Below are 13,044 nucleotides of genomic sequence, written 5' to 3' on the forward strand. Positions count from 1 at the left end.
GGATATGTGTTACCGTCTTAATACACTTAAGTTCCTATACATACAACACATCACACTACCAACCATCACAGAAACACGTGATACATCTCTCCACGTAGGATTGGCATAGCAAGAACATCCGTTTTTAAAACAGGGCCTAATCCACATCAAGCACTGACCCAAATAAGCTGGGAAAATACTAAGAAGAGAAAGTGACCGTCCACAGCAGACCAATACTGGAACCACAAACTCTCTCGCGATGCTAGAATCAAATTTACGAAAGTTTTCCTTGTTGTAGAACTTGGCGATCAGGTCTTCTGATTTGCTCCTCCTTTATTTACGAACACCTTTTGTCAAGCAAGTGCCCTTCGTCGCCATTGTCAAAGATGTTGGGAACATTTGTGGATAATACGCCGCCACATTGACCGATAAAAAGCTACTTCCTTCCAGCTATCAATGTCGGTTTGGAACTTCTTCGCGTTAGATTTCACAACATCCTAGTATCACCAAAACAAGTTCTCTCAGTTTTGCCTGGCTGAGTGGCTCAGATAAAGCAGTTGCCACGCTGCGATCTGTTGAGACTAAGCCCTAGCTTAGGGGATTCATCTAGTCGGATTGTTACCCTCGCCCGTCGTGTCGTTGTCGTGCGTCTGGGATTCTTCCCTGCGCACGCGCGTGCGGCGGCGTGACCGCAACCGTGCCAATTTCTCCCTCGCGTGATCCGATTCGAGGACACTGCCAGGCGAGGAGTTTGACTGAGGCGGTACATCTGTCAAAGAATAACGCAGGTGTCCTAAGGCCTGCTCAGCGAGGACAGAAACCTCGCGTGGAGAAAAAGGGCAAAAGCTGGCTTGATCCCGATGTTCAGTACGCATATTGACTGCGAAAGCACGGCCTATGCCTCACTTTGGCTTGGAAAGTTTCCAACGAAAGGTGTCATAAAAGTGACCACAGAGATAACTGGCTTGTGGCGGCCAAGCGTTCATAGCGACGTCGCTTTTTTATCCATCGATGTCGGCTCTTCCTATCATTGCGAAGCAGAATTCACCAAGCGTTGGATTGTTCACCCACTAATAGGGAACGTGAGACAGGTTAGTTTTACCCTACTGATGACTGGTCGTTGCGATAGTAATCCTGCTCAGTACGAGAGGAACCGCAGGATAGGACATTTGGTTCACCCACTCGGTCGAGCGGCCTGTGGCGCGAAGCTACCATCAGCTAAGCCTGAACGCCTCTAAGGCCGAATCCCTTCTAGCCAATGTTGGCAACGATATCTCTCGGGAGTCCCGTGAGTCGAAAGGCTCCAAACAATGTGACTTTACTAGGCGCGTCTCGTCAGTGGGGCGCGCCGTACAGGCCCTGTGACTTTGGCGAATGGAGCAACTCGGGCGGTCGTGTGGGGATTTAACCCTTCCGTCCGCCTGCTCCTAGCGGTCGATCATGGGTATACCGCTGTTCGATATCAAGACTCGGAATCGTCTGTAGACGACTTTAATGGTCGGAGTGTCGTACTCGGTAGAGCAGTTGCCACTCTGCGATCTGTTGAGACTCAGCCCTAGCTTGGGGGATTCGTCTGGTCGGATTATTTTCTTTGTGTCTGGCGGTTGAGGCGCTGGACTTCTGACCCCAACTTGGCAGATTCGATCCTGGCTCGGCCCGGTGGTATTTGAAGGTGCTCAAGTATGTCAGCCTCGTGTGGGTAGGTTTACCTGCACGTAAAGGAACTCCCGCGGGATTAAATTCCAGCACCTCGGCGTCTCCGAAAATCGTAAATGTAGTTAGCGGGACGTAACAAACAATAACATTAATTTATTCCTCTCAGTTTTAATTACTGTGTTGATGGGGTAACAGTACCTCATGGGGATCACTTTAAGTTCTTAGGTGTATATATAAGGAAAGATCTTTATTGGGGTAATCACATTAACGAGAACTTAAATAAAGGTTATAGATCTCTTCACTGTTCTCAACACAAACACCTTCATATACACACCTCACACTACACGTAAGGCTGGTTTCAGGGTGGGTATCCGGTTGTTAAACGGGACAATGTCCACATGCAAGACGCAGATCGAATCCACGACTCCAGTATTGTGAGAGAGATGGTAAAATAATAATAATAATAATAATAATAATAATAATAGTAATAATAATAATAATAATAATTGCAGAAATTATCTTATGTCGGGTCAACTATTATAAGTCAAGTTCGTGATATCTGAGGGATCATCGTTATAGTGTTGTTAATAAAACACTGGATATTTTGAATTATCCGGAGTTAAGCATCAATGGACGTGGTCACCATTTTAATGGGTAGTCACGTGCGGTTGTCTAGAGGAGGAGCAGAAATGACCTGGTCACTCTATGGCGAGTAATCTCTGGGCCAGGATGTGTGATTAGTGACATCTGCTTTAGCTGACTGAGGTCACTAACAAAGTCACCAGCGTTTAGCGTTGCATAAAGCACTTCAAGCTTGAGGGAGTGGTTGAAGGACTTTAATTTATCATTTTCAAGAAGGGTGTAACTATCATTCTCTTTTTCCTACGCTTAGAATTTACAGGGGATGATAGCTTTGTTCAAATAAATGTCAAGAGAGTTATCGTCGTCTCAATATAAGTAGTACTAACGTAATCACCCCACCAGTTCCACGTTGTGTGTTGGAAGGATGTTCCACTCTGTGAGGTAGGAGGAGGGAGAGAGCCGAGGAAGTTAATGAAGTACAGTGTACAGTAGAGAGAACTCGCTTTAGCCCGAGGTTGTGACTCCAACACTTTGTCGCATTAATCGCACCGAATTTTTGTTCTCAGTTAACTACGGCTGGTAAATATCCCTTCCAAACTTATTGTTGATATTGTATCACTATCCGGACATCCAAGTCCTTTGTATTTGCATCATCTGAAGAGTTCAGAACAAGAGTGGACTAACTCCATCCAACAATACTTAGAGAAATGAAACCAAGAAGTTTTTATAGATTTAATCAATTCCCCTGAAGCGGCAATGAAAAAATAAATATAGCAATAAATACTGAAATATACTAATCTGTTACTCTTTTATGTTTGAAATTTACAAATGAATTATTCTTGATATTATAGGACCTAATACAATTTATTACTAGGCTTATATTTTTATAATTGCCGGGCTGAGTGGCTCAGACGGTTGAGCCGCCAGCCTTCTGACCCCAACTTGACAGGTTCGATTCTGGCTCAGTCCGATGGTATTTGAAGGTGATCAAATACATCAACCTCGTATTGATATATTGATTGGCACGTAAAAGAACACTTGACGGACAAAACTCTGGCACCACAGCGACTCCGATAAACCGTCAAGGACTAACGTTACGAATGCGAAACTCGAACATATGGGCCATTTTAAATATTTAGTAGGTGTATTCTTCTAAGATTGTAGGAAATTAAGTGAAATTGAATCGAAATGTTGCAAATATAAAGCATTGAGCTTGCAGTTGAGATCAACGATATTCTTATATGCAAGAAGTCAGCTCTCGAATGAAAGTATCTTTGCATTGGTCGGTTTTTTTATGTATAGGAATGAAAGCTGAGTGGGAACAGGATATCGCATTCATTAGTTGGATGTAACGGATACACAAATAGTGAAAATGATGCTGGTAAAATCAGGTTGTAACAATGGTAGGATGTTCGAAATGAGTGAACAGAGACTAAATTAGAAACATACTCGATGAATGAGGAGCCTCCTTGGCTCAGACGGCAGCGCGTCGGCCTCTCACCGCTGGATACCGTGGTTCAAATCCCGGTCACTCCATGTGAGATTTGTGCTGGACAAAGCGGAGGCGGGACAGGATTTTCTCCGGGTACTCCGGTTTTCCCTGTCATCTTTCATTCCAGCAACACTCTCCATTCTCATTTCATAGCATTTATCAGTCATTAATATATCACTTTGGGGGTGGCGACCCCATCGTACTAGTAGCCTATATCTGCTTCAATCATCACATCCCTGACCCGGTCAATGACTGGAAAACAGGTGGTAGGTTTTCATTTTTCACTCGATGAATGAAACTGTAAACGAGCTTCGGTGTTGGAGTTACGCGAGTCGAATGAAAGATGATAGATTACCTCGAAAAAATTATGAACTCGGCCAAGGACGATATGAGAAATACAGAGAGAATAAGGTGACAATTTTCAGATTTCGTATTTAATGTTTACGGGATTTGGAACTATACGTGGCCACAGAGCTGGTTGGAAAGAGAGGATTATGGAGATGCTCAGTTAATTCACAGAGGCTTGCAGATTGAAGACTAAAAGATGTAATAGTCGGTAATGAAAATACCCGTTATGTATATAAGTATACAATATCACTTAGCATTGTTAAATTCATCGAAAATTCAAATGATCAATAAGAAACATATTCTTCACCAGAAGGTTTTCATTAGCTATTCGACTGATTGTGATTACTGTAATACACCGTTGTTGTTATTATTATTATTATCATCATTATTATTATTATTATTCTTTCGAATGGGCCACCAGAGGACCACGTGCCAATTTCAATTCCTTCTTCTTTGTTCTTTCCTTTTCTTCCAGTACGCTTTCATCTGTTCACTATGTTTCTTCTTTCTGTCTTCAGACCACTTTGAACCAGTCGTTTTTACTTTCCTACCTTGGAATCCTTCTATTTTCAATACTTTTAACCGAAAGCCTTCTCTATTATTTATTTCTTCTGTTGTTATATTGTTTTTTTCTAAATCCTTTCTTACTTCGTTGACCCAGCTTGTCGTTGATTTCTTACTCCACAAATATCTGAAAATCTTACTGGTTAATCTACTATCTTGCATTCGATATAAATGTCCAAAAAACATAAGTCTCCTTTTCCTCATTACATCTGATATATTTTCTATTTTTTTATATATTTCAGCATTACTTCGTAATTTCCAACCTTCTGCTGTGTTTTGTGGGCCTAATATTTTCCTCATGATTCGCCTTTCTAGTATTCCTAGCTTATCTAAATTATAGTTTAATGCCAGACACTCGCTTGCATATAGGCATTCTGGCTTCACTACTGTGTTGTAATGCCTTATTTTTGCATTTTTGGATAGGCATCTTTTATTGTAGATATCTTTGGTGACACCATAAGCTCTCTCCATTTTATGTACCCTCTCCTCTACTGCAGATTTTTCTAAACCATTTTCTTGGATTATTCCCCCTAGATATTTGAATTTTTTTACCCTCTCTATTTGGCCAATATCTGTTTTCAGAAATTTTGGTGCATCCTAAATATTTGTTAAAAATTTTGTTTTTTCTGCAGAAATTCTTAAGCCAGTTCTGCTGGCGATTCTTTCCAAGACATTTACTTGGGTTACAGCAGATGTCACATTTTCAGAAAGTATTGCAAAGTCATCTGCAAATGCAAGACAATTTATTTCAATCCTTTTGTTTCCTCTTCCTAACCTTATCGGTGAAATGTTGAGTTCAATAAGTTTTTCGTTCCAAATTCTCACTATTTTCTCTAGGACACAATTAAAAAGAATTGGGGATAGTCCGTCGCCTTGTCGTACACCAGTTTTTATTTTGAAAGGCTGTGATATCTCTCCCAGAAATTTCACTTTAGAGACTGTGTCTGTAAGTGTTTCACGGATTATTATTATTATTATTATTATTATTATTATTATTATTATTATTATTATTATTATTATTATTATTATTATTATTATATACACCATTTTTCTGTGATGGAAACAACACCTCCATTCTCCCACTCTTTGGAGATCACGACTGTTGGAGAGAAAATTATCGTATCACTTGATTCACTGTGAAAATGAATAGAACAATATTCCCTCTAACTTTTAATACAGCGATAGTCTATCAAGATGTAAAAACTTGACTGGTTTCACTATGGCTGTAAACCCCTTCTTTGTTAAACCAGTATCTTTGCAATGGTTTCTCTTGTACGATTGGTTGCATGAGATTATTATGCATGAAATGGTGGATTTTGGGGATGACACATGTTTTGATATTAAACAACATCTCCAGTGTAATACAGTTTAAATATACAACAATGTACGCATAGAATCATTTGAGCTCTAGTTTCCTATGTAGTCAGAAACACTGTATTGTTTCAGTGTTGCCAAGAGGGCCAGAAATTGTTCAATATATGGAATAACTTGAAAATAATCCCTATATGCATGGCCGTTAATCACAAGACAACGTGGATTCACACACACGAAACCTTTTTTTGTGTGTATGAAGGATAAAAGTACAAAAACATACAATTTGTTTTAAATTGTACTGAATTCACCCAACAAAAATATACATCATCCAATTCTTCGTCAACTGCACCCCTTCCAGAAGAATCTGGAATATCCGTTGATTTTTCTGATGACGTGTAAGCGGCATTTGTTTCAGCAAATCGAAGAGCTTCCCACGGGACCTCACATGAAAAGAAACATTTTTCTATACGGATTAGTAAAAATCTTACTCGCTCCATTCTTAGTTTGTTTTTAATGATGTCGAAATGAAATGGAACCTGACTCATCACACGCTTGAACTCTGTATTTGAATGAAGCAAAGTTAGAGCCGAAAGAGCAAACGAGAAGAATTATAAATAGGGATTTTCTACTGCGACACCTACAGATTAATTATGTCCAGAATTCAGTCGTGGAGGACTATTTACTCACTTCTGAAAAGTATTCCTCGACTGATTTAATTTTGTCAACCCTCCTTTGAAATCCTAGAGCTAAATCCGTTTATTTATTTATTTATTTATTTATCGTATGATGTGCACAGATAGATTATATAAATAAGTATACAATATATACACAATATATACAAGCAGAAGCCTATAGTTCCAAATCAAGTCCATTGATCCATTTTAAGGCCTCCTCAGTTGCATTATGAATGTCCTCCAAAGAACCTTGAAATGCTCTCTGTGGACACTCGGCAATTACGTGGTGGATGGTCTGTGAGGTAGCTCCACAATCACACCCAGAAGACTTCTGCCAGCCCCATTTATAAAGAGTATAGCCGCATCTTCCTTGATTGACTCTTATCCTGTTTAGAGTCCTCTCGGATTTGATCTACCCAGACGTCAATGGAGCTAAATCCGTGATAGGATATTTTAACTGATCTTAAGCATTCACACGCAGTATTGGTTTTTTGTGTGCAGGATTCGAAGTTGTTAGGCACCCAATTTTGAATTCCTTTAACTGAGCCTTTTTGTCTGAAACTACACGTTACATATTTTGAAAAAATGAAGTTATGGTCGGGAACATACTTATTAAGTGTGGAGCTGTTATTTCCAGACGAAAGTACATATGTCAACGTATTTCTAACATGTCTTCCTATATTCGCTGAATGCAGTTTGATCCTCCGTAGATAGTATGGTCGTATACACTTTCAAACTTGGGATCAGTAATTCAAATATCCTGATTATTCCTACACAGTTTGCATATCCAGAAGGTCGAGTGCCGATTTATCAAAAGAAATTGCAAGACTTATGGAAGGTAATGCAGCACATTCCAACAGAACATAGTGATTTTCATTGTGAGATTCTCAACTGGCCTAAAACTACGGAAGAGAAGAGAGTGAAATAATTTTAGGTCAAATAATGTATACTAGTGGACTAGAATATATTACTGAATCAAAAAGTAAAATTAATTTCCCATTGCTTGAAAAACAACACATGTCGAGGTAGCTAAAGCCTTAATCTAAGTCAAAAATATTGAAAACCAGTATTTTCTTATCATACAAGAACGCTAACACTGATATTATCCAACCCTTAGATAGTTTTGTTTCTCACTTCTTCGTGTACTGGCTTTAGATAGTAATTTTTCTATATCTCAAAACTCTGTTTTTCTGACATGTGCTGATTTATTAAAAAAATTCTTCAACTATATTTATGTTACATTTACATACTTTCAAACTTTCAACCCTCCTTGGTGCCATAAATTAAATTGGAATTTTTTAATTTCATTCTCAAATGAATAACCAAAGTATGCTATGCAAAACAAGGTAGACGAACATGCAAGAAAAGTCAAATCGGAAATTTTGGTGGATATATAAAACAGAGATGTTCAAATTGCTTTTATTATCATTAATGTAATAATTATTTCACAAAATGTCCAAACTAGAAGTATTGTGTTAAAACCTGTTACTAGACTCAAAATCGCGATAAATCGTCTCAAGAAAATAAGACAAGAAAAAGTCGACTGAGTTGGAGAAGAAAGTGCCCAAAATAAACGAGTGGCTTCTTTGAAAAATGTATGACAAACTAAATATTCGAAATGGCCAGATCTAGCCACAGAGTGGCTAAATTGGCAACCCTGACTTCTTTCCTCTCCCGCAAGAGAAACGTTCCGTTTTTTAAAATAAATTGTGATGAGAATTATATATATATATTTTTTTTTGCTAGGGGCTTTACGTCGCACCGACACAGATAGGTCTTATGGCGACGATGGGATAGGAAAGGCCTAGGAGTTGGAAGGAAGCGGCCGTGGCCTTAATTAAGGTACAGCCCCAGCATTTGCCTGGTGTGAAAATGGGAAACCACGGAAAACCATCTTCAGGGCTGCCGATAGTGGGATTCGAACCTACTATCTCCCGGATGCAAGCTCACAATTATATATATTACAGCAAGGGCTACCAATTCGCTTCCCGCGGTGCAATGTGTACAGGTTTCCAGCACCGTGCTGAACAGTGGGATGGTACACGTTGTGGTCAGAAGCAGTGGCGGCTCGTGTATCAGCGCTGTTTCCTTGATGAAAGAAACTCGTTACAACCAAGAGCTTATGTCACTTCTGAATGTATAGCTAGTTGCTTTACGTCGCACCGACGCAGATAGGTCTTATGGCGACGATGGGACAGGGAAGGGCTAGAAGTGGGAAGGAAGCGGCCGTGGCCTTAATTAAGGTACATCCCCAGCATTTGCCTGGTGTGAAAATGGGAAACCACGGAAAACCATTTTCAGAGCTGCCGACAGTGGGGTTCGAACCTACTATCTCCCGAATACTGGATACTGGCCGCACTTAAGCGACTGCAGTTATCGAGCTCGGTCACTTCTGAATGGAAAGTCATACTCTTCTACATGGAATGTAGTGGTGATGCAATTTGTTTAGTTTGGCAAGAAAATATTTGCAGGTGCTGAAACGATTTATCCTCCAGCATCGGTTTAATACAGTGCATGATAAAGATTATTTAGCTCTTGAAAATGAAGAACGCACTGCAAACAAAGAGAAAAGGCCACAGTTTAAGAAGAGAATATCATGACAACTGAACAATATGTCCACGTCGATGAATCTCGTCGTTGATGGACTTAACACAAAAATCTTAATTCGTGAATATCTGCGTTTGTATAACTGTATGGTAAAACGTACCAGGTATGAGCCATTAGAAATGGAACTTTCTGTCATTTAATTGTTCTGTACACAATCTATATATAACTTATTTTTCCAAAGATATTTGGAAATGTGGGAAAACAGTAATACTCGTCAATATCCTTGTTGTCATTCTCCGTAGAGTAAGACACATGAAACAGAACAATTTGAATATATCATTTTTACAACTTTTATAATGTACAGCTCGATTCAGGTAATATTCACGCAGAAATTTGATATCTTATGTTCTTCGTCCCTGAAGAGTGACACACCACTGTGTAGTAATCAAATAATATATAGCCTAATGCACTTACTGAATATCGCTGAACTTAAATGTCGAATTTCAAGAAATTCTGGGTTAGGCTGAATTTCCGTGATATCGTACTAAAGAAACAAACAAACAAATAAAGAAACAGACAGAAAAACTTCCAGTCAAAAATGTAATACATAGTTCAAGAAAATAAGATTCTACTTTTTCTGTAGCCTAAAGTGAATTTCTTGGCTCATACTTACTATTTTGGATTACGTGTACATATAAAAAGGTTCAGTTCAATTTTTCTTTGTGGATACAAATATCAGTTGATACATGCATCAATCTGATATGCTGGTGTGTCCTGTTCCTGTGTGTTTCCCATGTTTAATTTACTGTGTAGTGTTGCAAAGAATAGTCCCTAACGTGGAAATAATCCGTTTCCAGATACATGTCCGTATAACGTATTTTCTTCTTCTACGTGTGAGGAATGCGTCCTGAAAGTTTGGCCTATTATTTTGTTACACCATGTATATTCCAGTACTTACAAAGAGCTGGGTTGAGTAGCTCAGGTGGTGGAGCGCTGGCCTTCTGAGCACAACTTGACCTTGTGTCGGAAAATTTTCCTAGCACGTAAAAAGAACTCCTGTGGGCCAAAATTCCATCATCTCTCTGTCTCTAAAAACCGTAAAAGCAGTTAATGTGGCGTAAAACCAATAATGTATACCACTTACAAAGCTTTTTAAAAAATCCGAAAATTTAAACAATTTTTCATGAAAATGTATGCGTTAGTCTTATAACAATGAAATGAAGCTAACATGTAAATGAAAAAAAATACTGTCTGATTTTTTTACATAACTGTTGGGTTCATCAGTCTACCGAAACTAATTCTGAATAAATAAATGTACAGTCTACTTGATAAAGAAGAAAACATATCTCAACATAATTATACCAGAAAAATAAACAGGTTAATTAAAAGAGAGTGGCATGTTTCATTCTTGTAAGAACGTCACCAGACTCTATCAAATCACACTCAAAAGATTTAGAAATATGTAAACATTTACCTTTATTTATATTTAATTCCTTTAAAAATTAAAATTTGAATCGTATAATAATGAAGTACCCAGTTCTGCTCCCTCTAGCATAGAATGAGAGTTGTTCCAAGACCGTTGCTCTAAAGATGGCGCGAGTCCAGCTGGCTAGTCAGTCCGTTGATTATTCGCCATGCAACGCCCTCCGCCTTAGCTTGGTCATTGATATGCTGAATTTTAATTTTTGTGCTCACTTATTATTATTATTATTATTAATAATTTTATTATTGTTATTCGTTCATTCAACTTCGCTAATCGGCCAGCTAGGGACCACGATAAGCCTCACTTTACATTCTGGCATTTGTTCATTTTTCGCTTGATCCACATCGTCTTCATTAGCTCACTGTGTTTAGCACGACGTTCTTCTCTCCATTTAGCACCAGTTGCCCGTTTTTCGTCCCGGAAAGTCCCAAAATTCTTGATGGCTGCTCTGAAAAGATTTCGGTCTTGAGCATCATCTGCTTGTATGCCCAGTTCTTTAAGATCTTTCTTGACATTAACGTACCATGGCATTGCCGTTTTTGGTTTTGAGTCAAATATACTGAAGATACGTTTCGTCCATCGATAGTCGATCATCCGTCGTATATGACCGTAGAAGTGAACTCTGCCTTTACGCATAGTGTCCGTGATCTTCTCTATCTTAGAGTATAATTCTTGCCTGGATTTTCTAATATAAATGCAATTTTTGTAGTTTGGGCCAAGTATGGTTTGTAGGATCTTTCTTTATTTCCTGTCTAAATCTCCAAGCAAACATTTCTCGGACAGGATAAGGCATTCATATGCATACATCGATACTGGTTTGATAACAGTGTTGTAGTGACGAATTTTTGTGCTCTGAGAAAAGCACTTTGTGTTGTATATGTTGCGGGTGGTTTGGAAAATGACTTCCATTTTCTTGATTCTTGCTGCTATGGCCTCTTTGTTTATTTTACTAGGTCTATTCCCCAAGGTATTTAAATCTATTAACACGGTTTATCGTTCTATATTTGGTGTTTAGTTGTGCCGTATCATCTTTGATGTTCGACATTAGTTCTGTCTTTTCAAAGGAAATTTGTAAATCTGTTTGTTCTGCGACTTCTTTCAACACATGTTCTGTTGCATTTTCGAAATTTTCTGTCATCAGTGAACGCTAAGTATTTCCACTCCGTTTTCCTTTGTCCCAATCCTTAACGGTTTTGTAAATGTTTCTTTTTTATTTTAACGTCTTTCGCCACTCCTGTATTACCTTCTCAAGTACGCAGTTGAACAAAATAGATGATAGCCCATCTCCCTGTCAAACGCCTGTCTTTTATTATTATTATTATTATTATTATTATTACCGATAAAATAGGCAGTCCATTAGATGTTCATTAAGAACCCCTCCATAGTTTGCAAAACAATTTTAATACTGGGAAATAATAATGATATTTAAAATAATAATAATAATAAAAAGGGGAGTACTAAAAATAAAACAGCTAAATGAAAATGTATCGCTCCTTGCAAATATTGGAATATACAGAATTAACTTCTCCCAGCCGCATTTATAAACAAATATGTGTACTGTAGGAAAGCGCCATTCTCACTGACGAGTCATGTGTAGCCAATAGGTATGGAATATTTAAATTGTAATTTGGTGACAATTCTTTATATTTTATGATAGTTAAATTTTAATGGACTTTATCATAGGCTTTCTGGAAATAACCTACACTTTAAATGGGTTATTTTTTGCTTAATTCAAGTTTTTAAAATAAATAACTTTGAAATCATTTCTGATGATATTGTTAAGAAATTCAAGTAATTTAACATATCGACGGCTTACTGTACTTCTAAAACCTCGTATGTCCCGAAGTTCTTCATACGCGTTATTTTCCTTAAGGCTGGCCACGCCTCCCGGCCACATATTTATGTGCAGTCCATCAGAACAATTTTCATTGTGTTCGATTTCCTATGCTGATGTGTAAAGGAAAATAGACCTTATCATACCGTATAGTAGGGATGTTGTTTGTGTCACGTATTTAAGCACTCCTACAAATATAAAATCTAGGGTGTAATGCACCCCACGCGTTTTGAAATTTGGCATGAGTGCTTGAGGGTTAAGATGCATAAAATATATATTAACGAATCATGCAATATATATAAACTATATTATTTTTTTACGCTCTAAAAATTATACTTTATGGTAACCTTGATGGTGGCAGAGTACTTGTATGCGCTATATGACTGTCATTAACGCTGTTCATGTATTGCTTTCGACCGAAAATGCGTATGCTGCGTTATAATGTCTTAAGTTACAGTAAACAGAGAATAGCACCTTTACGGAACTTGACGTTCTGTTGTTACAAACACAGATCCGATTAGAACATTGATGAAATTCCACTTGTTGTTGCCATGGAGATACACTTGTTAAG

The sequence above is a fragment of the Anabrus simplex genome, chromosome 8 (assembly GCF_040414725.1).
Source record: "Anabrus simplex isolate iqAnaSimp1 chromosome 8, ASM4041472v1, whole genome shotgun sequence".
Classification (NCBI taxonomy): Eukaryota; Metazoa; Arthropoda; class Insecta; order Orthoptera; family Tettigoniidae; genus Anabrus; species Anabrus simplex.